Source organism: Eleutherodactylus coqui, chromosome 1, assembly GCF_035609145.1.
Source record: "Eleutherodactylus coqui strain aEleCoq1 chromosome 1, aEleCoq1.hap1, whole genome shotgun sequence".
Lineage (NCBI taxonomy): Eukaryota > Metazoa > Chordata > Amphibia > Anura > Eleutherodactylidae > Eleutherodactylus > Eleutherodactylus coqui.
The window spans coordinates 53,548,084-53,573,429 of record NC_089837.1 but is presented as its reverse complement, the minus strand read 5'-3'; the positions used below and the strand labels follow the sequence as shown (position 1 = coordinate 53,573,429).

The 25,346-nt window shown below is 46.9% G+C and overlaps 29 non-coding genes across 29 annotated transcripts; all 29 read left to right on the top strand.

Annotated features, from left to right (window-relative positions):
• The first annotated feature begins 561 nt into the window (after positions 1 to 561).
• On the top strand, positions 562 to 635 carry TRNAN-GUU (transfer RNA asparagine (anticodon GUU)). Its single transcript has one exon. It is a non-coding gene; the product is annotated as a tRNA-Asn (tRNA).
• Positions 636 to 1,144: 509 nt separating this feature from the next.
• TRNAR-UCU (transfer RNA arginine (anticodon UCU)) lies at positions 1,145 to 1,228 on the top strand. The gene is given in 2 exon segments: positions 1,145 to 1,181; positions 1,193 to 1,228. It is a non-coding gene; the product is annotated as a tRNA-Arg (tRNA).
• A 791-nt stretch (positions 1,229 to 2,019) lies between these two features.
• Positions 2,020 to 2,093, top strand: TRNAN-GUU (transfer RNA asparagine (anticodon GUU)). The gene has a single exon. It is a non-coding gene; the product is annotated as a tRNA-Asn (tRNA).
• Positions 2,094 to 2,597: 504 nt separating this feature from the next.
• TRNAR-UCU (transfer RNA arginine (anticodon UCU)) lies at positions 2,598 to 2,681 on the top strand. Its single transcript is given in 2 exon segments — positions 2,598 to 2,634; positions 2,646 to 2,681. It is a non-coding gene; the product is annotated as a tRNA-Arg (tRNA).
• Positions 2,682 to 3,472: 791 nt separating this feature from the next.
• TRNAN-GUU (transfer RNA asparagine (anticodon GUU)) lies at positions 3,473 to 3,546 on the top strand. The gene has a single exon. It is a non-coding gene; the product is annotated as a tRNA-Asn (tRNA).
• Positions 3,547 to 4,925: 1,379 nt separating this feature from the next.
• Positions 4,926 to 4,999, top strand: TRNAN-GUU (transfer RNA asparagine (anticodon GUU)). Its single transcript has one exon. It is a non-coding gene; the product is annotated as a tRNA-Asn (tRNA).
• A 1,379-nt stretch (positions 5,000 to 6,378) lies between these two features.
• Positions 6,379 to 6,452, top strand: TRNAN-GUU (transfer RNA asparagine (anticodon GUU)). Its single transcript has one exon. It is a non-coding gene; the product is annotated as a tRNA-Asn (tRNA).
• A 673-nt stretch (positions 6,453 to 7,125) lies between these two features.
• Positions 7,126 to 7,209, top strand: TRNAR-UCU (transfer RNA arginine (anticodon UCU)). Its single transcript is given in 2 exon segments — positions 7,126 to 7,162; positions 7,174 to 7,209. It is a non-coding gene; the product is annotated as a tRNA-Arg (tRNA).
• A 791-nt stretch (positions 7,210 to 8,000) lies between these two features.
• TRNAN-GUU (transfer RNA asparagine (anticodon GUU)) lies at positions 8,001 to 8,074 on the top strand. Its single transcript has one exon. It is a non-coding gene; the product is annotated as a tRNA-Asn (tRNA).
• A 505-nt stretch (positions 8,075 to 8,579) lies between these two features.
• Positions 8,580 to 8,663, top strand: TRNAR-UCU (transfer RNA arginine (anticodon UCU)). Its single transcript is given in 2 exon segments — positions 8,580 to 8,616; positions 8,628 to 8,663. It is a non-coding gene; the product is annotated as a tRNA-Arg (tRNA).
• A 791-nt stretch (positions 8,664 to 9,454) lies between these two features.
• Positions 9,455 to 9,528, top strand: TRNAN-GUU (transfer RNA asparagine (anticodon GUU)). Its single transcript has one exon. It is a non-coding gene; the product is annotated as a tRNA-Asn (tRNA).
• Positions 9,529 to 10,035: 507 nt separating this feature from the next.
• On the top strand, positions 10,036 to 10,119 carry TRNAR-UCU (transfer RNA arginine (anticodon UCU)). The gene is given in 2 exon segments: positions 10,036 to 10,072; positions 10,084 to 10,119. It is a non-coding gene; the product is annotated as a tRNA-Arg (tRNA).
• Positions 10,120 to 10,910: 791 nt separating this feature from the next.
• Positions 10,911 to 10,984, top strand: TRNAN-GUU (transfer RNA asparagine (anticodon GUU)). Its single transcript has one exon. It is a non-coding gene; the product is annotated as a tRNA-Asn (tRNA).
• Positions 10,985 to 11,657: 673 nt separating this feature from the next.
• Positions 11,658 to 11,741, top strand: TRNAR-UCU (transfer RNA arginine (anticodon UCU)). Its single transcript is given in 2 exon segments — positions 11,658 to 11,694; positions 11,706 to 11,741. It is a non-coding gene; the product is annotated as a tRNA-Arg (tRNA).
• Positions 11,742 to 12,532: 791 nt separating this feature from the next.
• TRNAN-GUU (transfer RNA asparagine (anticodon GUU)) lies at positions 12,533 to 12,606 on the top strand. Its single transcript has one exon. It is a non-coding gene; the product is annotated as a tRNA-Asn (tRNA).
• A 505-nt stretch (positions 12,607 to 13,111) lies between these two features.
• TRNAR-UCU (transfer RNA arginine (anticodon UCU)) lies at positions 13,112 to 13,195 on the top strand. Its single transcript is given in 2 exon segments — positions 13,112 to 13,148; positions 13,160 to 13,195. It is a non-coding gene; the product is annotated as a tRNA-Arg (tRNA).
• A 791-nt stretch (positions 13,196 to 13,986) lies between these two features.
• Positions 13,987 to 14,060, top strand: TRNAN-GUU (transfer RNA asparagine (anticodon GUU)). The gene has a single exon. It is a non-coding gene; the product is annotated as a tRNA-Asn (tRNA).
• A 507-nt stretch (positions 14,061 to 14,567) lies between these two features.
• On the top strand, positions 14,568 to 14,651 carry TRNAR-UCU (transfer RNA arginine (anticodon UCU)). The gene is given in 2 exon segments: positions 14,568 to 14,604; positions 14,616 to 14,651. It is a non-coding gene; the product is annotated as a tRNA-Arg (tRNA).
• Positions 14,652 to 16,014: 1,363 nt separating this feature from the next.
• TRNAR-UCU (transfer RNA arginine (anticodon UCU)) lies at positions 16,015 to 16,098 on the top strand. The gene is given in 2 exon segments: positions 16,015 to 16,051; positions 16,063 to 16,098. It is a non-coding gene; the product is annotated as a tRNA-Arg (tRNA).
• A 1,372-nt stretch (positions 16,099 to 17,470) lies between these two features.
• Positions 17,471 to 17,554, top strand: TRNAR-UCU (transfer RNA arginine (anticodon UCU)). Its single transcript is given in 2 exon segments — positions 17,471 to 17,507; positions 17,519 to 17,554. It is a non-coding gene; the product is annotated as a tRNA-Arg (tRNA).
• Positions 17,555 to 18,926: 1,372 nt separating this feature from the next.
• On the top strand, positions 18,927 to 19,010 carry TRNAR-UCU (transfer RNA arginine (anticodon UCU)). The gene is given in 2 exon segments: positions 18,927 to 18,963; positions 18,975 to 19,010. It is a non-coding gene; the product is annotated as a tRNA-Arg (tRNA).
• A 791-nt stretch (positions 19,011 to 19,801) lies between these two features.
• On the top strand, positions 19,802 to 19,875 carry TRNAN-GUU (transfer RNA asparagine (anticodon GUU)). Its single transcript has one exon. It is a non-coding gene; the product is annotated as a tRNA-Asn (tRNA).
• Positions 19,876 to 20,384: 509 nt separating this feature from the next.
• TRNAR-UCU (transfer RNA arginine (anticodon UCU)) lies at positions 20,385 to 20,468 on the top strand. Its single transcript is given in 2 exon segments — positions 20,385 to 20,421; positions 20,433 to 20,468. It is a non-coding gene; the product is annotated as a tRNA-Arg (tRNA).
• Positions 20,469 to 21,259: 791 nt separating this feature from the next.
• Positions 21,260 to 21,333, top strand: TRNAN-GUU (transfer RNA asparagine (anticodon GUU)). Its single transcript has one exon. It is a non-coding gene; the product is annotated as a tRNA-Asn (tRNA).
• Positions 21,334 to 21,837: 504 nt separating this feature from the next.
• Positions 21,838 to 21,921, top strand: TRNAR-UCU (transfer RNA arginine (anticodon UCU)). The gene is given in 2 exon segments: positions 21,838 to 21,874; positions 21,886 to 21,921. It is a non-coding gene; the product is annotated as a tRNA-Arg (tRNA).
• A 791-nt stretch (positions 21,922 to 22,712) lies between these two features.
• Positions 22,713 to 22,786, top strand: TRNAN-GUU (transfer RNA asparagine (anticodon GUU)). Its single transcript has one exon. It is a non-coding gene; the product is annotated as a tRNA-Asn (tRNA).
• Positions 22,787 to 23,290: 504 nt separating this feature from the next.
• On the top strand, positions 23,291 to 23,374 carry TRNAR-UCU (transfer RNA arginine (anticodon UCU)). Its single transcript is given in 2 exon segments — positions 23,291 to 23,327; positions 23,339 to 23,374. It is a non-coding gene; the product is annotated as a tRNA-Arg (tRNA).
• Positions 23,375 to 24,165: 791 nt separating this feature from the next.
• TRNAN-GUU (transfer RNA asparagine (anticodon GUU)) lies at positions 24,166 to 24,239 on the top strand. Its single transcript has one exon. It is a non-coding gene; the product is annotated as a tRNA-Asn (tRNA).
• Positions 24,240 to 24,754: 515 nt separating this feature from the next.
• Positions 24,755 to 24,838, top strand: TRNAR-UCU (transfer RNA arginine (anticodon UCU)). Its single transcript is given in 2 exon segments — positions 24,755 to 24,791; positions 24,803 to 24,838. It is a non-coding gene; the product is annotated as a tRNA-Arg (tRNA).
• The last annotated feature ends 508 nt before the right edge of the window (positions 24,839 to 25,346 follow it).

Below are 25,346 nucleotides of genomic sequence, written 5' to 3'. Positions count from 1 at the left end.
GAGTTCTCCTTCCATGGAAGTGTTCAAACAAAGGCTGGACAAAGATCTGTCTGGAATGATTTAGGTAATCCTGCACTGAGCAGGTGCTTGGACCCGATGACCCTTCCAACTCTACCATTCTATGATCTTCTGTATTTAGGCATGTATGTCTGCATTGACAGAGAAGAGGACATTTTTTAAGAAACAAAGCGATTTCTCAAATTGGGCTGTCCAGGAAGATGTTGATGTGGTAGGGACTGCAAAAACCAAGCTTCCTAGCAGAGGATGGTTTCGATCCATCGACCTCTGGGTTATGGGCCCAGCACGCTTCCGCTGCGCCACTCTGCTGCATTGGGATAGCTTACAAGGTGCTGGTGAGGCAAAGCTGAGGAAGCCTCTGACTGTTACTAAGCCGCTAACAGGGAGCCACTCTCCGTGGGCAGTTGGGTACTCTTTTGAGTCACGCTGTTGTGTTCTAGTTTATCTCTTCTTTTCCTTTTTTTGATATTATTGTTTAGGTAGTCACCTGAGAGAATATAGTTGACCTGACTGAGGATTTGGCCAGCGGCACAATGTGTGGTTGTCTCTGTGGCGCAATCGGTTAGCGCGTTCGGCTGTTAACCGAAAGGTTGGTGGTTCAAGCCCACCCAGGGACGGGCTTGCCTTTTGTTTGCGCCGTATGTTACACGTAAAGACGTGGCTGTCAGTGTGTCTGAGCCGTTTAAAAGCTTCAAAATGGTAATGCTAGCCAAAAAGGTCCTTCGAGCCGGAATTGAACCAGCGACCTAAGGATTGCTAATTTGCTTCTACAGTCCTCCGCTCTACCAGCTGAGCTATCGAAGGCCAGTTCTTTGAGCGCCAAAGATAAAAAGGCCATCATGCTAGAGTTTCAAAGCGCTGGCAAGTAAAGATGTTGGAGGATGCAGGCATCGATCCCGCTACCTCTCGCATGCGAAGCGAGCGCTCTACCATGTGAGCTAATCCCCCTTGCCTGCTGCTTCCACCTGTCTACTCTGATCAGCAATTTTAGCACATTCCCAGCATTCAAGAGTTTCCAAAGTTGAGGGCTTTTTTTTTTTTTTTTTTTTTAAGTATAGATGTCACAAAAGTGAGATGCACTGGCCTTTTCACAGCCAAAAATTGACTATGCGGAAGGCTTAAGAGTGGCTCTGTGGCGCAATGGATAGCGCATTGGACTTCTAGAGTGAAAGTGATTCAAAGGTTGTGGGTTCGAGTCCCACCAGAGTCGTACTTTCTAGCGCACTGTGGTAGCTTGTTGTGTGCTCTTAGGCAAAAAACCTGCCTAGGACTTCATTTGTTATCGTAGCCCTGCCTTGAAGCTTTTTAAGGCGACTGATTTAGCATTCAGTTTTGATCTGCAGTGCAAAGGGAAGAGCCCTTTTCTAAATGGCATATTAGAAAAAACTTTCTGACGGGGAGAGTGATCAATGAGTGGTACAGGTTACCACGGGTGGTGATGAGTTCTCCTTCCATGGAAGTGTTCAAACAAAGGCTGGACAAAGATCTGTCTGGAATGATTTAGGTAATCCTGCACTGAGCAGGTGCTTGGACCCGATGACCCTTCCAACTCTACCATTCTATGATCTTCTGTATTTAGGCATGTATGTCTGCATTGACAGAGAAGAGGACATTTTTTAAGAAACAAAGCGATTTCTCAAATTGGGCTGTCCAGGAAGATGTTGATGTGGTAGGGACTGCAAAAACCAAGCTTCCTAGCAGAGGATGGTTTCGATCCATCGACCTCTGGGTTATGGGCCCAGCACGCTTCCGCTGCGCCACTCTGCTGCATTGGGATAGCTTACAAGGTGCTGGTGAGGCAAAGCTGAGGAAGCCTCTGACTGTTACTAAGCCGCTAACAGGGAGCCACTCTCCGTGGGCAGTTGGGTACTCTTTTGAGTCACGCTGTTGTGTTCTAGTTTATCTCTTCTTTTCCTTTTTTTGATATTATTGTTTAGGTAGTCACCTGAGAGAATATAGTTGACCTGACTGAGGATTTGGCCAGCGGCACAATGTGTGGTTGTCTCTGTGGCGCAATCGGTTAGCGCGTTCGGCTGTTAACCGAAAGGTTGGTGGTTCAAGCCCACCCAGGGACGGGTTTGCCTTTTGTTTGCGCCGTATGTTACACGTAAAGCCGTGGCTGTCAGTGTGTCTGAGCCGTTTAAAAGCTTCAAAATGGTAATGCTAGCCAAAAAGGTCCTTCGAGCCGGAATTGAACCAGCGACCTAAGGATTGCTAATTTGCTTCTACAGTCCTCCGCTCTACCAGCTGAGCTATCGAAGGCCAGTTCTTTGAGCGCCAAAGATAAAAAGGCCATCATGCTAGAGTTTCAAAGCGCTGGCAAGTAAAGATGTTGGAGGATGCAGGCATCGATCCCGCTACCTCTCGCATGCGAAGCGAGCGCTCTACCATGTGAGCTAATCCCCCTTGCCTGCTGCTTCCACCTGTCTACTCTGATCAGCAATTTTAGCACATTCCCAGCATTCAAGAGTTTCCAAAGTTGAGGGCTTTTTTTTTTTTTTTTAAGTATAGATGTCACAAAAGTGAGATGCACTGGCCTTTTCACAGCCAAAAATTGACTATGCGGAGGGCTTAAGAGTGGCTCTGTGGCGCAATGGATAGCGCATTGGACTTCTAGAGTGAAAGTGATTCAAAGGTTGTGGGTTCGAGTCCCACCAGAGTCGTACTTTCTAGTGCACTGTGGTAGCTTGTTGTGTGCTCTTAGGCAAAAAACCTGCCTAGGATTTCATTTGTTATCGTAGCCCTGCCTTGAAGCTTTTTAAGGCGACTGATTTAGCATTCAGTTTTGATCTGCAGTGCAAAGGGAAGAGCCCTTTTCTAAATGGCATATTAGAAAAAACTTTCTGACGGTGAGAGTGATCAATGAGTGTTACAGGTTACCACGGGTGGTGATGAGTTCTCCTTCCATGGAAGTGTTCAAACAAAGGCTGGACAAAGATCTGTCTGGAATGATTTAGGTAATCCTGCACTGAGCAGGTGCTTGGACCCGATGACCCTTCCAACTCTACCATTCTATGATCTTCTGTATTTAGGCATGTATGTCTGCATTGACAGAGAAGAGGACATTTTTTAAGAAACAAAGCGATTTCTCAAATTGGGCTGTCCAGGAAGATGTTGATGTGGTAGGGACTGCAAAAACCAAGCTTCCTAGCAGAGGATGGTTTCGATCCATCAATCTCTGGGTTATGGGCCCAGCACGCTTCCGCTGCGCCACTCTGCTGCATTGGGGTAGCTTACAAGGTGCTGGTGAGGCAAAGCTGAGGAAGCCTCTGACTGTTACTAAGCCGCTAACAGGGAGCCACTCTCCGTGGGCAGTTGGGTACTCTTTTGAGTCACGCTGTTGTGTTCTAGTTTATCTCTTCTTTTCCTTTTTTTGATATTATTGTTTAGGTAGTCACCTGAGAGAATATAGTTGACCTGACTGAGGATTTGGCCAGCGGCACAATGTGTGGTTGTCTCTGTGGCGCAATCGGTTAGCGCGTTCGGCTGTTAACCGAAAGGTTGGTGGTTCAAGCCCACCCAGGGACGGGCTTGCCTTTTGTTTGCGCCGTATGTTACACGTAAAGACGTGGCTGTCAGTGTGTCTGAGCCGTTTAAAAGCTTCAAAATGGTAATGCTAGCCAAAAAGGTCCTTCGAGCCGGAATTGAACCAGCGACCTAAGGATTGCTAATTTGCTTCTACAGTCCTCCGCTCTACCAGCTGAGCTATCGAAGGCCAGTTCTTTGAGCGCCAAAGATAAAAAGGCCATCATGCTAGAGTTTCAAAGCGCTGGCAAGTAAAGATGTTGGAGGATGCAGGCATCGATCCCGCTACCTCTCGCATGCGAAGCGAGCGCTCTAGCATGTGAGCTAATCCCCCTTGCCTGCTGCTTCCACCTGTCTACTCTGATCAGCAATTTTAGCACATTCCCAGCATTCAAGAGTTTCCAAAGTTGAGGGCTTTTTTTTTTTTTTTTAAGTATAGATGTCACAAAAGTGAGATGCACTGGCCTTTTCACAGCCAAAAATTGACTATGCGGAAGGCTTAAGAGTGGCTCTGTGGCACAATGGATAGCGCATTGGACTTCTAGAGTGAAAGTGATTCAAAGGTTGTGGGTTCGAGTCCCACCAGAGTCGTACTTTCTAGCGCACTGTGGTAGCTTGTTGTGTGCTCTTAGGCAAAAAACCTGCCTAGGATTTCATTTGTTATCGTAGCCCTGCCTTGAAGCTTTTTAAGGCGACTGATTTAGCATTCAGTTTTGATCTGCAGTGCAAAGGGAAGAGCCCTTTTCTAAATGGCATATTAGAAAAAACTTTCTGACGGTGAGAGTGATCAATGAGTGGTACAGGTTACCACGGGTGGTGATGAGTTCTCCTTCCATGGAAGTGTTCAAACAAAGGCTGGACAAAGATCTGTCTGGAATGATTTAGGTAATCCTGCACTGAGCAGGTGCTTGGACCCGATGACCCTTCCAACTCTACCATTCTATGATCTTCTGTATTTAGGCATGTATGTCTGCATTGACAGAGAAGAGGACATTTTTTAAGAAACAAAGCGATTTCTCAAATTGGGCTGTCCAGGAAGATGTTGATGTGGTAGGGACTGCAAAAACCAAGCTTCCTAGCAGAGGATGGTTTCGATCCATCGACCTCTGGGTTATGGGCCCAGCACGCTTCCGCTGCGCCACTCTGCTGCATTGGGGTAGCTTACAAGGTGCTGGTGAGGCAAAGCTGAGGAAGCCTCTGACTGTTACTAAGCCGCTAACAGGGAGCCACTCTCCGTGGGCAGTTGGGTACTCTTTTGAGTCACGCTGTTGTGTTCTAGTTTATCTCTTCTTTTCCTTTTTTTGATATTATTGTTTAGGTAGTCACCTGAGAGAATATAGTTGACCTGACTGAGGATTTGGCCAGCGGCACAATGTGTGGTTGTCTCTGTGGCGCAATCGGTTAGCGCGTTCGGCTGTTAACCGAAAGGTTGGTGGTTCAAGCCCACCCAGGGACGGGCTTGCCTTTTGTTTGCGCCGTATGTTACACGTAAAGACGTGGCTGTCAGTGTGTCTGAGCCGTTTAAAAGCTTCAAAATGGTAATGCTAGCCAAAAAGGTCCTTCGAGCCGGAATTGAACCAGCGACCTAAGGATTGCTAATTTGCTTCTACAGTCCTCCGCTCTACCAGCTGAGCTATCGAAGGCCAGTTCTTTGAGCGCCAAAGATAAAAAGGCCATCATGCTAGAGTTTCAAAGCGCTGGCAAGTAAAGATGTTGGAGGATGCAGGCATCGATCCCGCTACCTCTCGCATGCGAAGCGAGCGCTCTACCATGTGAGCTAATCCCCCTTGCCTGCTGCTTCCACCTGTCTACTCTGATCAGCAATTTTAGCACATTCCCAGCATTCAAGAGTTTCCAAAGTTGAGGGCTTTTTTTTTTTTTTTTAAGTATAGATGTCACAAAAGTGAGATGCACTGGCCTTTTCACAGCCAAAAATTGACTATGCGAAAGGCTTAAGAGTGGCTCTGTGGTGCAATGGATAGCGCATTGGACTTCTAGAGTGAAAGTGATTCAAAGGTTGTGGGTTCGAGTCCCACCAGAGTCGTACTTTCTAGCGCACTGTGGTAGCTTGTTGTGTGCTCTTAGGCAAAAAACCTGCCTAGGATTTCATTTGTTATCGTAGCCCTGCCTTGAAGCTTTTTAAGGCGACTGATTTAGCATTCAGTTTTGATCTGCAGTGCAAAGGGAAGAGCCCTTTTCTAAATGGCATATTAGAAAAAACTTTCTGACGGTGAGAGTGATCAATGAGTGGTACAGGTTACCACGGGTGGTGATGAGTTCTCCTTCCATGGAAGTGTTCAAACAAAGGCTGGACAAAGATCTGTCTGGAATGATTTAGGTAATCCTGCACTGAGCAGGTGCTTGGACCCGATGACCCTTCCAACTCTACCATTCTATGATCTTCTGTATTTAGGCATGTATGTCTGCATTGACAGAGAAGAGGACATTTTTTAAGAAACAAAGCGATTTCTCAAATTGGGCTGTCCAGGAAGATGTTGATGTGGTAGGGACTGCAAAAACCAAGCTTCCTAGCAGAGGATGGTTTCGATCCATCGACCTCTGGGTTATGGGCCCAGCACGCTTCCGCTGCGCCACTCTGCTGCATTGGGATAGCTTACAAGGTGCTGGTGAGGCAAAGCTGAGGAAGCCTCTGACTGTTACTAAGCCGCTAACAGGGAGCCACTCTCCGTGGGCAGTTGGGTACTCTTTTGAGTCACGCTGTTGTGTTCTAGTTTATCTCTTCTTTTCCTTTTTTTGATATTATTGTTTAGGTAGTTACCTGAGAGAATTTAGTTGACCTGACTGAGGATTTGGCCAGCGGCACAATGTGTGGTTGTCTCTGTGGCGCAATCGGTTAGCGCGTTCGGCTGTTAACCGAAAGGTTGGTGGTTCAAGCCCACCCAGGGACGGGCTTGCCTTTTGTTTGCGCCGTATGTTACACGTAAAGACGTGGCTGTCAGTGTGTCTGAGCCGTTTAAAAGCTTCAAAATGGTAATGCTAGCCAAAAAGGTCCTTCGAGCCGGAATTGAACCAGCGACCTAAGGATTGCTAATTTGCTTCTACAGTCCTCCGCTCTACCAGCTGAGCTATCGAAGGCCAGTTCTTTGAGCGCCAAAGATAAAAAGGCCATCATGCTAGAGTTTCAAAGCGCTGGCAAGTAAAGATGTTGGAGGATGCAGGCTTCGAGCCGGAATTGAACCAGCGACCTAAGGATTGCTAATTTGCTTCTACAGTCCTCCGCTCTACCAGCTGAGCTATCGAAGGCCAGTTTTTTGAGCGCCAAAGATAAAAAGGCCATCATGCTAGAGTTTCAAAGCGCTGGCAAGTAAAGATGTTGGAGGATGCAGGCATCGATCCCGCTACCTCTCGCATGCGAAGCGAGCGCTCTACCATGTGAGCTAATCCCCCTTGCCTGCTGCTTCCACCTGTCTACTCTGATCAGCAATTTTAGCACATTCCCAGCATTCAAGAGTTTCCAAAGTTGAGGGCTTTTTTTTTTTTTTTTTAAGTATAGATGTCACAAAAGTGAGATGCACTGGCCTTTTCACAGCCAAAAATTGACTATGCAGAAGGCTTAAGAGTGGCTCTGTGGCGCAATGGATAGCGCATTGGACTTCTAGAGTGAAAGTGATTCAAAGGTTGTGGGTTCGAGTCCCACCAGAGTCGTACTTTCTAGCGCACTGTGGTAGCTTGTTGTGTGCTCTTAGGCAAAAAACCTGCCTAGGATTTCATTTGTTATCGTAGCCCTGCCTTGAAGCTTTTTAAGGCGACTGATTTAGCATTCAGTTTTGATCTGCAGTGCAAAGGGAAGAGCCCTTTTCTAAATGGCATATTAGAAAAAACTTTCTGACGGTGAGAGTGATCAATGAGTGGTACAGGTTACCACGGGTGGTGATGAGTTCTCCTTCCATGGAAGTGTTCAAACAAAGGCTGGACAAAGATCTGTCTGGAATGATTTAGGTAATCCTGCACTGAGCAGGTGCTTGGACCCGATGACCCTTCCAACTCTACCATTCTATGATCTTCTGTATTTAGGCATGTATGTCTGCATTGACAGAGAAGAGGACATTTTTTAAGAAACAAAGCGATTTCTCAAATTGGGCTGTCCAGGAAGATGTTGATGTGGTAGGGACTGCAAAAACCAAGCTTCCTAGCAGAGGATGGTTTCGATCCATCGACCTCTGGGTTATGGGCCCAGCACGCTTCCGCTGCGCCACTCTGCTGCATTGGGGTAGCTTACAAGGTGCTGGTGAGGCAAAGCTGAGGAAGCCTCTGACTGTTACTAAGCCGCTAACAGGGAGCCACTCTCCGTGGGCAGTTGGGTACTCTTTTGAGTCACGCTGTTGTGTTCTAGTTTATCTCTTCTTTTCCTTTTTTTGATATTATTGTTTAGGTAGTCACCTGAGAGAATATAGTTGACCTGACTGAGGATTTGGCCAGCGGCACAATGTGTGGTTGTCTCTGTGGCGCAATCGGTTAGCGCGTTCGGCTGTTAACCGAAAGGTTGGTGGTTCAAGCCCACCCAGGGACGGGCTTGCCTTTTGTTTGCGCCGTATGTTACACGTAAAGACGTGGCTGTCAGTGTGTCTGAGCCGTTTAAAAGCTTCAAAATGGTAATGCTAGCCAAAAAGGTCCTTCGAGCCGGAATTGAACCAGCGACCTAAGGATTGCTAATTTGCTTCTACAGTCCTCCGCTCTACCAGCTGAGCTATCGAAGGCCAGTTCTTTGAGCGCCAAAGATAAAAAGGCCATCATGCTAGAGTTTCAAAGCGCTGGCAAGTAAAGATGTTGGAGGATGCAGGCATCGATCCCGCTACCTCTCGCATGCGAAGCGAGCGCTCTAGCATGTGAGCTAATCCCCCTTGCCTGCTGCTTCCACCTGTCTACTCTGATCAGCAATTTTAGCACATTCCCAGCATTCAAGAGTTTCCAAAGTTGAGGGCTTTTTTTTTTTTTTTTTAAGTATAGATGTCACAAAAGTGAGATGCACTGGCCTTTTCACAGCCAAAAATTGACTATGCGGAAGGCTTAAGAGTGGCTCTGTGGCGCAATGGATAGCGCATTGGACTTCTAGAGTGAAAATGATTCAAAGGTTGTGGGTTCGAGTCCCACCAGAGTCGTACTTTCTAGCGCACTGTGGTAGCTTGTTGTGTGCTCTTAGGCAAAAAACCTGCCTAGGATTTCATTTGTTATCGTAGCCCTGCCTTGAAGCTTTTTAAGGCGACTGATTTAGCATTCAGTTTTGATCTGCAGTGCAAAGGGAAGAGCCCTTTTCTAAATGGCATATTAGAAAAAACTTTCTGACGGTGAGAGTGATCAATGAGTGGTACAGGTTACCACGGGTGGTGATGAGTTCTCCTTCCATGGAAGTGTTCAAACAAAGGCTGGACAAAGATCTGTCTGGAATGATTTAGGTAATCCTGCACTGAGCAGGTGCTTGGACCCGATGACCCTTCCAACTCTACCATTCTATGATCTTCTGTATTTAGGCATGTATGTCTGCATTGACAGAGAAGAGGACATTTTTTAAGAAACAAAGCGATTTCTCAAATTGGGCTGTCCAGGAAGATGTTGATGTGGTAGGGACTGCAAAAACCAAGCTTCCTAGCAGAGGATGGTTTCGATCCATCGACCTCTGGGTTATGGGCCCAGCACGCTTCCGCTGCGCCACTCTGCTGCATTGGGGTAGCTTACAAGGTGCTGGTGAGGCAAAGCTGAGGAAGCCTCTGACTGTTACTAAGCCGCTAACAGGGAGCCACTCTCCGTGGGCAGTTGGGTACTCTTTTGAGTCACGCTGTTGTGTTCTAGTTTATCTCTTCTTTTCCTTTTTTTGATATTATTGTTTAGGTAGTCACCTGAGAGAATATAGTTGACCTGACTGAGGATTTGGCCAGCGGCACAATGTGTGGTTGTCTCTGTGGCGCAATCGGTTAGCGCGTTCGGCTGTTAACCGAAAGGTTGGTGGTTCAAGCCCACCCAGGGACGGGCTTGCCTTTTGTTTGCGCCGTATGTTACACGTAAAGACGTGGCTGTCAGTGTGTCTGAGCCGTTTAAAAGCTTCAAAATGGTAATGCTAGCCAAAAAGGTCCTTCGAGCCGGAATTGAACCAGCGACCTAAGGATTGCTAATTTGCTTCTACAGTCCTCCGCTCTACCAGCTGAGCTATCGAAGGCCAGTTCTTTGAGCGCCAAAGATAAAAAGGCCATCATGCTAGAGTTTCAAAGCGCTGGCAAGTAAAGATGTTGGAGGATGCAGGCATCGATCCCGCTACCTCTCGCATGCGAAGCGAGCGCTCTACCATGTGAGCTAATCCCCCTTGCCTGCTGCTTCCACCTGTCTACTCTGATCAGCAATTTTAGCACATTCCCAGCATTCAAGAGTTTCCAAAGTTGAGGGCTTTTTTTTTTTTTTTTTTTAAGTATAGATGTCACAAAAGTGAGATGCACTGGCCTTTTCACAGCCAAAAATTGACTATGCGGAAGGCTTAAGAGTGGCTCTGTGGCGCAATGGATAGCGCATTGGACTTCTAGAGTGAAAGTGATTCAAAGGTTGTGGGTTCGAGTCCCACCAGAGTCGTACTTTCTAGCGCACTGTGGTAGCTTGTTGTGTGCTCTTAGGCAAAAAACCTGCCTAGGACTTCATTTGTTATCGTAGCCCTGCCTTGAAGCTTTTTAAGGCGACTGATTTAGCATTCAGTTTTGATCTGCAGTGCAAAGGGAAGAGCCCTTTTCTAAATGGCATATTAGAAAAAACTTTCTGACGGTGAGAGTGATCAATGAGTGGTACAGGTTACCACGGGTGGTGATGAGTTCTCCTTCCATGGAAGTGTTCAAACAAAGGCTGGACAAAGATCTGTCTGGAATGATTTAGGTAATCCTGCACTGAGCAGGTGCTTGGACCCGATGACCCTTCCAACTCTACCATTCTATGATCTTCTGTATTTAGGCATGTATGTCTGCATTGACAGAGAAGAGGACATTTTTTAAGAAACAAAGCGATTTCTCAAATTGGGCTGTCCAGGAAGATGTTGATGTGGTAGGGACTGCAAAAACCAAGCTTCCTAGCAGAGGATGGTTTCGATCCATCGACCTCTGGGTTATGGGCCCAGCACGCTTCCGCTGCGCCACTCTGCTGCATTGGGGTAGCTTACAAGGTGCTGGTGAGGCAAAGCTGAGGAAGCCTCTGACTGTTACTAAGCCGCTAACAGGGAGCCACTCTCCGTGGGCAGTTGGGTACTCTTTTGAGTCACGCTGTTGTGTTCTAGTTTATCTCTTCTTTTCCTTTTTTTGATATTATTGTTTAGGTAGTCACCTGAGAGAATATAGTTGACCTGACTGAGGATTTGGCCAGCGGCACAATGTGTGGTTGTCTCTGTGGCGCAATCGGTTAGCGCGTTCGGCTGTTAACCGAAAGGTTGGTGGTTCAAGCCCACCCAGGGACGGGCTTGCCTTTTGTTTGCGCCGTATGTTACACGTAAAGACGTGGCTGTCAGTGTGTCTGAGCCGTTTAAAAGCTTCAAAATGGTAATGCTAGCCAAAAAGGTCCTTCGAGCCGGAATTGAACCAGCGACCTAAGGATTGCTAATTTGCTTCTACAGTCCTCCGCTCTACCAGCTGAGCTATCGAAGGCCAGTTCTTTGAGCGCCAAAGATAAAAAGGCCATCATGCTAGAGTTTCAAAGCGCTGGCAAGTAAAGATGTTGGAGGATGCAGGCTTCGAGCCGGAATTGAACCAGCGACCTAAGGATTGCTAATTTGCTTCTACAGTCCTCCGCTCTACCAGCTGAGCTATCGAAGGCCAGTTTTTTGAGCGCCAAAGATAAAAAGGCCATCATGCTAGAGTTTCAAAGCGCTGGCAAGTAAAGATGTTGGAGGATGCAGGCATCGATCCCGCTACCTCTCGCATGCGAAGCGAGCGCTCTACCATGTGAGCTAATCCCCCTTGCCTGCTGCTTCCACCTGTCTACTCTGATCAGCAATTTTAGCACATTCCCAGCATTCAAGAGTTTCCAAAGTTGAGGGCTTTTTTTTTTTTTTTTTAAGTATAGATGTCACAAAAGTGAGATGCACTGGCCTTTTCACAGCCAAAAATTGACTATGCAGAAGGCTTAAGAGTGGCTCTGTGGCGCAATGGATAGCGCATTGGACTTCTAGAGTGAAAGTGATTCAAAGGTTGTGGGTTCGAGTCCCACCAGAGTCGTACTTTCTAGCGCACTGTGGTAGCTTGTTGTGTGCTCTTAGGCAAAAAACCTGCCTAGGATTTCATTTGTTATCGTAGCCCTGCCTTGAAGCTTTTTAAGGCGACTGATTTAGCATTCAGTTTTGATCTGCAGTGCAAAGGGAAGAGCCCTTTTCTAAATGGCATATTAGAAAAAACTTTCTGACGGTGAGAGTGATCAATGAGTGGTACAGGTTACCACGGGTGGTGATGAGTTCTCCTTCCATGGAAGTGTTCAAACAAAGGCTGGACAAAGATCTGTCTGGAATGATTTAGGTAATCCTGCACTGAGCAGGTGCTTGGACCCGATGACCCTTCCAACTCTACCATTCTATGATCTTCTGTATTTAGGCATGTATGTCTGCATTGACAGAGAAGAGGACATTTTTTAAGAAACAAAGCGATTTCTCAAATTGGGCTGTCCAGGAAGATGTTGATGTGGTAGGGACTGCAAAAACCAAGCTTCCTAGCAGAGGATGGTTTCGATCCATCGACCTCTGGGTTATGGGCCCAGCACGCTTCCGCTGCGCCACTCTGCTGCATTGGGGTAGCTTACAAGGTGCTGGTGAGGCAAAGCTGAGGAAGCCTCTGACTGTTACTAAGCCGCTAACAGGGAGCCACTCTCCGTGGGCAGTTGGGTACTCTTTTGAGTCACGCTGTTGTGTTCTAGTTTATCTCTTCTTTTCCTTTTTTTGATATTATTGTTTAGGTAGTCACCTGAGAGAATATAGTTGACCTGACTGAGGATTTGGCCAGCGGCACAATGTGTGGTTGTCTCTGTGGCGCAATCGGTTAGCGCGTTCGGCTGTTAACCGAAAGGTTGGTGGTTCAAGCCCACCCAGGGACGGGCTTGCCTTTTGTTTGCGCCGTATGTTACACGTAAAGACGTGGCTGTCAGTGTGTCTGAGCCGTTTAAAAGCTTCAAAATGGTAATGCTAGCCAAAAAGGTCCTTCGAGCCGGAATTGAACCAGCGACCTAAGGATTGCTAATTTGCTTCTACAGTCCTCCGCTCTACCAGCTGAGCTATCGAAGGCCAGTTCTTTGAGCGCCAAAGATAAAAAGGCCATCATGCTAGAGTTTCAAAGCGCTGGCAAGTAAAGATGTTGGAGGATGCAGGCATCGATCCCGCTACCTCTCGCATGCGAAGCGAGCGCTCTAGCATGTGAGCTAATCCCCCTTGCCTGCTGCTTCCACCTGTCTACTCTGATCAGCAATTTTAGCACATTCCCAGCATTCAAGAGTTTCCAAAGTTGAGGGCTTTTTTTTTTTTTTTTTAAGTATAGATGTCACAAAAGTGAGATGCACTGGCCTTTTCACAGCCAAAAATTGACTATGCGGAAGGCTTAAGAGTGGCTCTGTGGCGCAATGGATAGCGCATTGGACTTCTAGAGTGAAAATGATTCAAAGGTTGTGGGTTCGAGTCCCACCAGAGTCGTACTTTCTAGCGCACTGTGGTAGCTTGTTGTGTGCTCTTAGGCAAAAAACCTGCCTAGGATTTCATTTGTTATCGTAGCCCTGCCTTGAAGCTTTTTAAGGCGACTGATTTAGCATTCAGTTTTGATCTGCAGTGCAAAGGGAAGAGCCCTTTTCTAAATGGCATATTAGAAAAAACTTTCTGACGGTGAGAGTGATCAATGAGTGGTACAGGTTACCACGGGTGGTGATGAGTTCTCCTTCCATGGAAGTGTTCAAACAAAGGCTGGACAAAGATCTGTCTGGAATGATTTAGGTAATCCTGCACTGAGCAGGTGCTTGGACCCGATGACCCTTCCAACTCTACCATTCTATGATCTTCTGTATTTAGGCATGTATGTCTGCATTGACAGAGAAGAGGACATTTTTTAAGAAACAAAGCGATTTCTCAAATTGGGCTGTCCAGGAAGATGTTGATGTGGTAGGGACTGCAAAAACCAAGCTTCCTAGCAGAGGATGGTTTCGATCCATCGACCTCTGGGTTATGGGCCCAGCACGCTTCCGCTGCGCCACTCTGCTGCATTGGGGTAGCTTACAAGGTGCTGGTGAGGCAAAGCTGAGGAAGCCTCTGACTGTTACTAAGCCGCTAACAGGGAGCCACTCTCCGTGGGCAGTTGGGTACTCTTTTGAGTCACGCTGTTGTGTTCTAGTTTATCTCTTCTTTTCCTTTTTTTGATATTATTGTTTAGGTAGTCACCTGAGAGAATATAGTTGACCTGACTGAGGATTTGGCCAGCGGCACAATGTGTGGTTGTCTCTGTGGCGCAATCGGTTAGCGCGTTCGGCTGTTAACCGAAAGGTTGGTGGTTCAAGCCCACCCAGGGACGGGCTTGCCTTTTGTTTGCGCCGTATGTTACACGTAAAGACGTGGCTGTCAGTGTGTCTGAGCCGTTTAAAAGCTTCAAAATGGTAATGCTAGCCAAAAAGGTCCTTCGAGCCGGAATTGAACCAGCGACCTAAGGATTGCTAATTTGCTTCTACAGTCCTCCGCTCTACCAGCTGAGCTATCGAAGGCCAGTTCTTTGAGCGCCAAAGATAAAAAGGCCATCATGCTAGAGTTTCAAAGCGCTGGCAAGTAAAGATGTTGGAGGATGCAGGCATCGATCCCGCTACCTCTCGCATGCGAAGCGAGCGCTCTACCATGTGAGCTAATCCCCCTTGCCTGCTGTTTCCACCTGTCTACTCTGATCAGCAATTTTAGCACATTCCCAGCATTCAAGAGTTTCCAAAGTTGAGGGCTTTTTTTTTTTTTTTTTTTAAGTATAGATGTCACAAAAGTGAGATGCACTGGCCTTTTCACAGCCAAAAATTGACTATGCGGAAGGCTTAAGAGTGGCTCTGTGGCGCAATGGATAGCGCATTGGACTTCTAGAGTGAAAGTGATTCAAAGGTTGTGGGTTCGAGTCCCACCAGAGTCGTACTTTCTAGCGCACTGTGGTAGCTTGTTGTGTGCTCTTAGGCAAAAAACCTGCCTAGGACTTCATTTGTTATCGTAGCCCTGCCTTGAAGCTTTTTAAGGCGACTGATTTAGCATTCAGTTTTGATCTGCAGTGCAAAGGGAAGAGCCCTTTTCTAAATGGCATATTAGAAAAAACTTTCTGACGGTGAGAGTGATCAATGAGTGGTACAGGTTACCACGGGTGGTGATGAGTTCTCCTTCCATGGAAGTGTTCAAACAAAGGCTGGACAAAGATCTGTCTGGAATGATTTAGGTAATCCTGCACTGAGCAGGTGCTTGGACCCGATGACCCTTCCAACTCTACCATTCTATGATCTTCTGTATTTAGGCATGTATGTCTGCATTGACAGAGAAGAGGACATTTTTTAAGAAACAAAGCGATTTCTCAAATTGGGCTGTCCAGGAAGATGTTGATGTGGTAGGGACTGCAAAAACCAAGCTTCCTAGCAGAGGATGGTTTCGATCCATTGACCTCTGGGTTATGGGCCCAGCACGCTTCCGCTGCGCCACTCTGCTGCATTGGGATAGCTTACAAGGTGCTGGTGAGGCAAAGCTGAGGAAGCCTCTGACTGTTACTAAGCCGCTAACAGGGAGCCACTCTCCGTGGGCAGTTGGGTACTCTTTTGAGTCACGCTGTTGTGTTCTAGTTTATCTCTTCTTTTCCTTTTTTTGATATTATTGTTTAGGTAGTCACCTGAGAGAATATAGTTGACCTGACTGAGGATTTGGCCAGCGGCACAATGTGTGGTTGTTTTTGTGGCACAATCGGTTAGCGCGTTCGGCTGTTAACCGAAAGGTTGGTGGTTCAAGCCCACCCAGGGCCTTTTGTTTGCGCCGTATGTTACACGTAAAGACGTGGCTGTCAGTGTGTCTGAGCCGTTTAAAAGCTTCAAAATGGTAATGCTAGCCAAAAAGGTCCTTCGAGCCGGAATTGAACCAGCGACCTAAGGATTGCTAATTTGCTTCTACAGTCCTCCGCTCTACCAGCTGAGCTATCGAAGGCCAGTTCTTTGAGCGCCAAAGATAAAAAGGCCATCATGCTAGAGTTTCAAAGCGCTGGCAAGTAAAGATGTTGGAGGATGCAGGCATCGATCCCGCTACCTCTCGCATGCGAAGCGAGCGCTCTACCATGTGAGCTAATCCCCCTTGCCTGCTGCTTCCACCTGTCTACTCTGATCAGCAATTTTAGCACATTCCCAGCATTCAAGAGTTTCCAAAGTTGAGGGCTTTTTTTTTTTTTTTTTTTAAGTATAGATGTCACAAAAGTGAGATGCACTGGCCTTTTCACAGCCAAAAATTGACTATGCGGAAGGCTTAAGAGTGGCTCTGTGGCGCAATGGATAGCGCATTGGACTTCTAGAGTGAAAGTGATTCAAAGGTTGTGGGTTCGAGTCCCACCAGAGTCGTACTTTCTAGCGCACTGTGGTAGCTTGTTGTGTGCTCTTAGGCAAAAAACCTGCCTAGGACTTCATTTGTTATCGTAGCCCTGCCTTGAAGCTTTTTAAGGCGACTGATTTAGCATTCAGTTTTGATCTGCAGTGCAAAGGGAAGAGCCCTTTTCTAAATGGCATATTAGAAAAAACTTTCTGACGGTGAGAGTGATCAATGAGTGGTACAGGTTACCACGGGTGGTGATGAGTTCTCCTTCCATGGAAGTGTTCAAACAAAGCCTGGACAAAGATCTGTCTGGAATGATTTAGGTAATCCTGCACTGAGCAGGTGCTTGGACCCGATGACCCTTCCAACTCTACCATTCTATGATCTTCTGTATTTAGGCATGTATGTCTGCATTGACAGAGAAGAGGACATTTTTTAAGAAACAAAGCGATTTCTCAAATTGGGCTGTCCAGGAAGATGTTGATGTGGTAGGGACTGCAAAAACCAAGCTTCCTAGCAGAGGATGGTTTCGATCCATCGACCTCTGGGTTATGGGCCCAGCACGCTTCCGCTGCGCCACTCTGCTGCATTGGGATAGCTTACAAGGTGCTGGTGAGGCAAAGCTGAGGAAGCCTCTGACTGTTACTAAGCCGCTAACAGGGAGCCACTCTCCGTGGGCAGTTGGGTACTCTTTTGAGTCACGCTGTTGTGTTCTAGTTTATCTCTTCTTTTCCTTTTTTTGATATTATTGTTTAGGTAGTCACCTGAGAGAATATAGTTGACCTGACTGAGGATTTGGCCAGCGGCACAATGTGTGGTTGTCTCTGTGGCGCAATCGGTTAGCGCGTTCGGCTGTTAACCAAAAGGTTGGTGGTTCAAGCCCACCCAGGGACGGGCTTGCCTTTTGTTTGCGCCGTATGTTACACGTAAAGACGTGGCTGTCAGTGTGTCTGAGCCGTTTAAAAGCTTCAAAATGGTAATGCTAGCCAAAAAGGTCCTTCGAGCCGGAATTGAACCAGCGACCTAAGGATTGCTAATTTGCTTCTACAGTCCTCCGCTCTACCAGCTGAGCTATCGAAGGCCAGTTCTTTGAGCGCCAAAGATAAAAAGGCCATCATGCTAGAGTTTCAAAGCGCTGGCAAGTAAAGATGTTGGAGGATGCAGGCATCGATCCCGCTACCTCTCGCATGCGAAGCGAGCGCTCTACCATGTGAGCTAATCCCCCTTGCCTGCTGCTTCCACCTGTCTACTCTGATCAGCAATTTTAGCACATTCCCAGCATTCAAGAGTTTCCAAAGTTGAGGGCTTTTTTTTTTTTTTTTTTTAAGTATAGATGTCACAAAAGTGAGATGCACTGGCCTTTTCACAGCCAAAAATTGACTATGCGGAAGGCTTAAGAGTGGCTCTGTGGCGCAATGGATAGCGCATTGGACTTCTAGAGTGAAAGTGATTCAAAGGTTGTGGGTTCAAGTCCCACCAGAGTCGTACTTTCTAGCGCACTGTGGTAGCTTGTTGTGTGCTCTTAGGCAAAAAACCTGCCTAGGACTTCATTTGTTATCGTAGCCCTGCCTTGAAGCTTTTTAAGGCGACTGATTTAGCATTCAGTTTTGATCTGCAGTGCAAAGGGAAGAGCCCTTTTCTAAATGGCATATTAGAAAAAACTTTCTGACGGTGAGAGTGATCAATGAGTGGTACAGGTTACCACGGGTGGTGATGAGTTCTCCTTCCATGGAAGTGTTCAAACAAAGGCTGGACAAAGATCTGTCTGGAATGATTTAGGTAATCCTGCACTGAGCAGGTGCTTGGACCCGATGACCCTTCCAACTCTACCATTCTATGATCTTCTGTATTTAGGCATGTATGTCTGCATTGACAGAGAAGAGGACATTTTTTAAGAAACAAAGCGATTTCTCAAATTGGGCTGTCCAGGAAGATGTTGATGTGGTAGGGACTGCAAAAACCAAGCTTCCTAGCAGAGGATGGTTTCGATCCATCGACCTCTGGGTTATGGGCCCAGCACGCTTCCGCTGCGCCACTCTGCTGCATTGGGATAGCTTACAAGGTGCTGGTGAGGCAAAGCTGAGGAAGCCTCTGACTGTTACTAAGCCGCTAACAGGGAGCCACTCTCCGTGGGCAGTTGGGTACTCTTTTGAGTCACGCTGTTGTGTTCTAGTTTATCTCTTCTTTTCCTTTTTTTGATATTATTGTTTAGGTAGTCACCTGAGAGAATATAGTTGACCTGACTGAGGATTTGGCCAGCGGCACAATGTGTGGTTGTCTCTGTGGCACAATCGGTTAGCGCGTTCGGCTGTTAACCGAAAGGTTGGTGGTTCAAGCCCACCCAGGGACGGGCTTGCCTTTTGTTTGCGCCGTATGTTACACGTAAAGACGTGGCTGTCAGTGTGTCTGAGCCGTTTAAAAGCTTCAAAATGGTAATGCTAGCCAAAAAGGTCCTTCGAGCCGGAATTGAACCAGCGACCTAAGGATTGCTAATTTGCTTCTACAGTCCTCCGCTCTACCAGCTGAGCTATCGAAGGCCAGTTCTTTGAGCGCCAAAGATAAAAAGGCCATCATGCTAGAGTTTCAAAGCGCTGGCAAGTAAAGATGTTGGAGGATGCAGGCATCGATCCCGCTACCTCTCGCATGCGAAGCGAGCGCTCTACCATGTGAGCTAATCCCCCTTGCCTGCTGCTTCCACCTGTCTACTCTGATCAGCAATTTTAGCACATTCCCAGCATTCAAGAGTTTCCAAAGTTGAGGGCTTTTTTTTTTTTTTTTTTTAAGTATAGATGTCACAAAAGTGAGATGCACTGGCCTTTTCACAGCCAAAAATTGACTATGCGGAAGGCTTAAGAGTGGCTCTGTGGCGCAATGGATAGCGCATTGGACTTCTAGAGTGAAAGTGATTCAAAGGTTGTGGGTTCGAGTCCCACCAGAGTCGTACTTTCTAGCGCACTGTGGTAGCTTGTTGTGTGCTCTTAGGCAAAAAACCTGCCTAGGACTTCATTTGTTATCGTAGCCCTGCCTTGAAGCTTTTTAAGGCGACTGATTTAGCATTCAGTTTTGATCTGCAGTGCAAAGGGAAGAGCCCTTTTCTAAATGGCATATTAGAAAAAACTTTCTGACGGTGAGAGTGATCAATGAGTGGTACAGGTTACCACGGGTGGTGATGAGTTCTCCTTCCATGGAAGTGTTCAAACAAAGCCTGGACAAAGATCTGTCTGGAATGATTTAGGTAATCCTGCACTGAGCAGGTGCTTGGACCCGATGACCCTTCCAACTCTACCATTCTATGATCTTCTGTATTTAGGCATGTATGTCTGCATTGACAGAGAAGAGGACATTTTTTAAGAAACAAAGCGATTTCTCAAATTGGGCTGTCCAGGAAGATGTTGATGTGGTAGGGACTGCAAAAACCAAGCTTCCTAGCAGAGGATGGTTTCGATCCATCGACCTCTGGGTTATGGGCCCAGCACGCTTCCGCTGCGCCACTCTGCTGCATTGGGATAGCTTACAAGGTGCTGGTGAGGCAAAGCTGAGGAAGCCTCTGACTGTTACTAAGCCGCTAACAGGGAGCCACTCTCCGTGGGCAGTTGGGTACTCTTTTGAGTCACGCTGTTGTGTTCTAGTTTATCTCTTCTTTTCCTTTTTTTGATATTATTGTTTAGGTAGTCACCTGAGAGAATATAGTTGACCTGACTGAGGATTTGGCCAGCGGCACAATGTGTGGTTGTCTCTGTGGCGCAATCGGTTAGCGCGTTCGGCTGTTAACCGAAAGGTTGGTGGTTCAAGCCCACCCAGGGACGGGCTTGCCTTTTGTTTGCGCCGTATGTTACACGTAAAGACGTGGCTGTCAGTGTGTCTGAGCCGTTTAAAAGCTTCAAAATGGTAATGCTAGCCAAAAAGGTCCTTCGAGCCGGAATTGAACCAGCGACCTAAGGATTGCTAATTTGCTTCTACAGTCCTCCGCTCTACCAGCTGAGCTATCGAAGGCCAGTTCTTTGAGCGCCAAAGATAAAAAGGCCATCATGCTAGAGTTTCAAAGCGCTGGCAAGTAAAGATGTTGGAGGATGCAGGCATCGATCCCGCTACCTCTCGCATGCGAAGCGAGCGCTCTACCATGTGAGCTAATCCCCCTTGCCTGCTGCTTCCACCTGTCTACTCTGATCAGCAATTTTAGCACATTCCCAGCATTCAAGAGTTTCCAAAGTTGAGGGCTTTTTTTTTTTTTTTTTTTTTAAGTATAGATGTCACAAAAGTGAGATGCACTGGCCTTTTCACAGCCAAAAATTGACTATGCGGAAGGCTTAAGAGTGGCTCTGTGGCGCAATGGATAGCGCATTGGACTTCTAGAGTGAAAGTGATTCAAAGGTTGTGGGTTCGAGTCCCACCAGAGTCGTACTTTCTAGCGCACTGTGGTAGCTTGTTGTGTGCTCTTAGGCAAAAAACCTGCCTAGGACTTCATTTGTTATCGTAGCCCTGCCTTGAAGCTTTTTAAGGCGACTGATTTAGCATTCAGTTTTGATCTGCAGTGCAAAGGGAAGAGCCCTTTTCTAAATGGCATATTAGAAAAAACTTTCTGACGGTGAGAGTGATCAATGAGTGGTACAGGTTACCACGGGTGGTGATGAGTTCTCCTTCCATGGAAGTGTTCAAACAAAGGCTGGACAAAGATCTGTCTGGAATGATTTAGGTAATCCTGCACTGAGCAGGTGCTTGGACCCGATGACCCTTCCAACTCTACCATTCTATGATCTTCTGTATTTAGGCATGTATGTCTGCATTGACAGAGAAGAGGACATTTTTTAAGAAACAAAGCGATTTCTCAAATTGGGCTGTCCAGGAAGATGTTGATGTGGTAGGGACTGCAAAAACCAAGCTTCCTAGCAGAGGATGGTTTCGATCCATCGACCTCTGGGTTATGGGCCCAGCACGCTTCCGCTGCGCCACTCTGCTGCATTGGGATAGCTTACAAGGTGCTGGTGAGGCAAAGCTGAGGAAGCCTCTGACTGTTACTAAGCCGCTAACAGGGAGCCACTCTCCGTGGGCAGTTGGGTACTCTTTTGAGTCACGCTGTTGTGTTCTAGTTTATCTCTTCTTTTCCTTTTTTTGATATTATTGTTTAGGTAGTCACCTGAGAGAATATAGTTGACCTGACTGAGGATTTGGCCAGCGGCACAATGTGTGGTTGTCTCTGTGGCGCAATCGGTTAGCGCGTTCGGCTGTTAACCGAAAGGTTGGTGGTTCAAGCCCACCCAGGGACGGGCTTGCCTTTTGTTTGCGCCGTATGTTACACGTAAAGACGTGGCTGTCAGTGTGTCTGAGCCGTTTAAAAGCTTCAAAATGGTAATGCTAGCCAAAAAGGTCCTTCGAGCCGGAATTGAACCAGCGACCTAAGGATTGCTAATTTGCTTCTACAGTCCTCCGCTCTACCAGCTGAGCTATCGAAGGCCAGTTCTTTGAGCGCCAAAGATAAAAAGGCCATCATGCTAGAGTTTCAAAGCGCTGGCAAGTAAAGATGTTGGAGGATGCAGGCATCGATCCCGCTACCTCTCGCATGCGAAGCGAGCGCTCTACCATGTGAGCTAATCCCCCTTGCCTGCTGCTTCCACCTGTCTACTCTGATCAGCAATTTTAGCACATTCCCAGCATTCAAGAGTTTCCAAAGTTGAGGGCTTTTTTTTTTTTTTTTAAGTATAGATGTCACAAAAGTGAGATGCACTGGCCTTTTCACAGCCAAAAATTGACTATGCGGAAGGCTTAAGAGTGGCTCTGTGGCGCAATGGATAGCGCATTGGACTTCTAGAGTGAAAGTGATTCAAAGGTTGTGGGTTCGAGTCCCACCAGAGTCGTACTTTCTAGCGCACTGTGGTAGCTTGTTGTGTGCTCTTAGGCAAAAAACCTGCCTAGGACTTCATTTGTTATCGTAGCCCTGCCTTGAAGCTTTTTAAGGCGACTGATTTAGCATTCAGTTTTGATCTGCAGTGCAAAGGGAAGAGCCCTTTTCTAAATGGCATATTAGAAAAAACTTTCTGACGGTGAGAGTGATCAATGAGTGGTACAGGTTACCACGGGTGGTGATGAGTTCTCCTTCCATGGAAGTGTTCAAACAAAGGCTGGACAAAGATCTGTCTGGAATGATTTAGGTAATCCTGCACTGAGCAGGTGCTTGGACCCGATGACCCTTCCAACTCTACCATTCTATGATCTTCTGTATTTAGGCATGTATGTCTGCATTGACAGAGAAGAGGACATTTTTTAAGAAACAAAGCGATTTCTCAAATTGGGCTGTCCAGGAAGATGTTGATGTGGTAGGGACTGCAAAAACCAAGCTTCCTAGCAGAGGATGGTTTCGATCCATCGACCTCTGGGTTATGGGCCCAGCACGCTTCCGCTGCGCCACTCTGCTGCATTGGGATAGCTTACAAGGTGCTGGTGAGGCAAAGCTGAGGAAGCCTCTGACTGTTACTAAGCCGCTAACAGGGAGCCACTCTCCGTGGGCAGTTGGGTACTCTTTTGAGTCACGCTGTTGTGTTCTAGTTTATCTCTTCTTTTCCTTTTTTTGATATTATTGTTTAGGTAGTCACCTGAGAGAATATAGTTGACCTGACTGAGGATTTGGCCAGCGGCACAATGTGTGGTTGTCTCTGTGGCGCAATCGGTTAGCGCGTTCGGCTGTTAACCGAAAGGTTGGTGGTTCAAGCCCACCCAGGGACGGGCTTGCCTTTTGTTTGCGCCGTATGTTACACGTAAAGACGTGGCTGTCAGTGTGTCTGAGCCGTTTAAAAGCTTCAAAATGGTAATGCTAGCCAAAAAGGTCCTTCGAGCCGGAATTGAACCAGCGACCTAAGGATTGCTAATTTGCTTCTACAGTCCTCCGCTCTACCAGCTGAGCTATCGAAGGCCAGTTCTTTGAGCGCCAAAGATAAAAAGGCCATCATGCTAGAGTTTCAAAGCGCTGGCAAGTAAAGATGTTGGAGGATGCAGGCATCGATCCCGCTACCTCTCGCATGCGAAGCGAGCGCTCTACCATGTGAGCTAATCCCCCTTGCCTGCTGCTTCCACCTGTCTACTCTGATCAGCAATTTTAGCACATTCCCAGCATTCAAGAGTTTCCAAAGTTGAGGGCTTTTTTTTTTTTTTTTAAGTATAGATGTCACAAAAGTGAGATGCACTGGCCTTTTCACAGCCAAAAATTGACTATGCGGAAGGCTTAAGAGTGGCTCTGTGGCGCAATGGATAGCGCATTGGACTTCTAGAGTGAAAGTGATTCAAAGGTTGTGGGTTCGAGTCCCACCAGAGTCGTACTTTCTAGCGCACTGTGGTAGCTTGTTGTGTGCTCTTAGGCAAAAAACCTGCCTAGGACTTCATTTGTTATCGTAGCCCTGCCTTGAAGCTTTTTAAGGCGACTGATTTAGCATTCAGTTTTGATCTGCAGTGCAAAGGGAAGAGCCCTTTTCTAAATGGCATATTAGAAAAAACTTTCTGACGGTGAGAGTGATCAATGAGTGGTACAGGTTACCACGGGTGGTGATGAGTTCTCCTTCCATGGAAGTGTTCAAACAAAGCCTGGACAAAGATCTGTCTGGAATGATTTAGGTAATCCTGCACTGAGCAGGTGCTTGGACCCGATGACCCTTCCAACTCTACCATTCTATGATCTTCTGTATTTAGGCATGTATGTCTGCATTGACAGAGAAGAGGACATTTTTTAAGAAACAAAGCGATTTCTCAAATTGGGCTGTCCAGGAAGATGTTGATGTGGTAGGGACTGCAAAAACCAAGCTTCCTAGCAGAGGATGGTTTCGATCCATCGACCTCTGGGTTATGGGCCCAGCACGCTTCCGCTGCGCCACTCTGCTGCATTGGGATAGCTTACAAGGTGCTGGTGAGGCAAAGCTGAGGAAGCCTCTGACTGTTACTAAGCCGCTAACAGGGAGCCACTCTCCGTGGGCAGTTGGGTACTCTTTTGAGTCACGCTGTTGTGTTCTAGTTTATCTCTTCTTTTCCTTTTTTTGATATTATTGTTTAGGTAGTCACCTGAGAGAATATAGTTGACCTGACTGAGGATTTGGCCAGCGGCACAATGTGTGGTTGTCTCTGTGGCGCAATCGGTTAGCGCGTTCGGCTGTTAACCGAAAGGTTGGTGGTTCAAGCCCACCCAGGGACGGGCTTGCCTTTTGTTTGCGCCGTATGTTACACGTAAAGACGTGGCTGTCAGTGTGTCTGAGCCGTTTAAAAGCTTCAAAATGGTAATGCTAGCCAAAAAGGTCCTTCGAGCCGGAATTGAACCAGCGACCTAAGGATTGCTAATTTGCTTCTACAGTCCTCCGCTCTACCAGCTGAGCTATCGAAGGCCAGTTCTTTGAGCGCCAAAGATAAAAAGGCCATCATGCTAGAGTTTCAAAGCGCTGGCAAGTAAAGATGTTGGAGGATGCAGGCATCGATCCCGCTACCTCTCGCATGCGAAGCGAGCGCTCTACCATGTGAGCTAATCCCCCTTGCCTGCTGCTTCCACCTGTCTACTCTGATCAGCAATTTTAGCACATTCCCAGCATTCAAGAGTTTCCAAAGTTGAGGGCTTTTTTTTTTTTTTTTTTTTTTTTTTTAAGTATAGATGTCACAAAAGTGAGATGCACTGGCCTTTTCACAGCCAAAAATTGACTATGCGGAAGGCTTAAGAGTGGCTCTGTGGCGCAATGGATAGCGCATTGGACTTCTAGAGTGAAAGTGATTCAAAGGTTGTGGGTTCGAGTCCCACCAGAGTCGTACTTTCTAGCGCACTGTGGTAGCTTGTTGTGTGCTCTTAGGCAAAAAACCTGCCTAGGACTTCATTTGTTATCGTAGCCCTGCCTTGAAGCTTTTTAAGGCGACTGATTTAGCATTCAGTTTTGATCTGCAGTGCAAAGGGAAGAGCCCTTTTCTAAATGGCATATTAGAAAAAACTTTCTGACGGTGAGAGTGATCAATGAGTGGTACAGGTTACCACGGGTGGTGATGAGTTCTCCTTCCATGGAAGTGTTCAAACAAAGCCTGGACAAAGATCTGTCTGGAATGATTTAGGTAATCCTGCACTGAGCAGGTGCTTGGACCCGATGACCCTTCCAACTCTACCATTCTATGATCTTCTGTATTTAGGCATGTATGTCTGCATTGACAGAGAAGAGGACATTTTTTAAGAAACAAAGCGATTTCTCAAATTGGGTTGTCCAGGAAGATGTTGATGTGGTAGGGACTGCAAAAACCAAGCTTCCTAGCAGAGGATGGTTTCGATCCA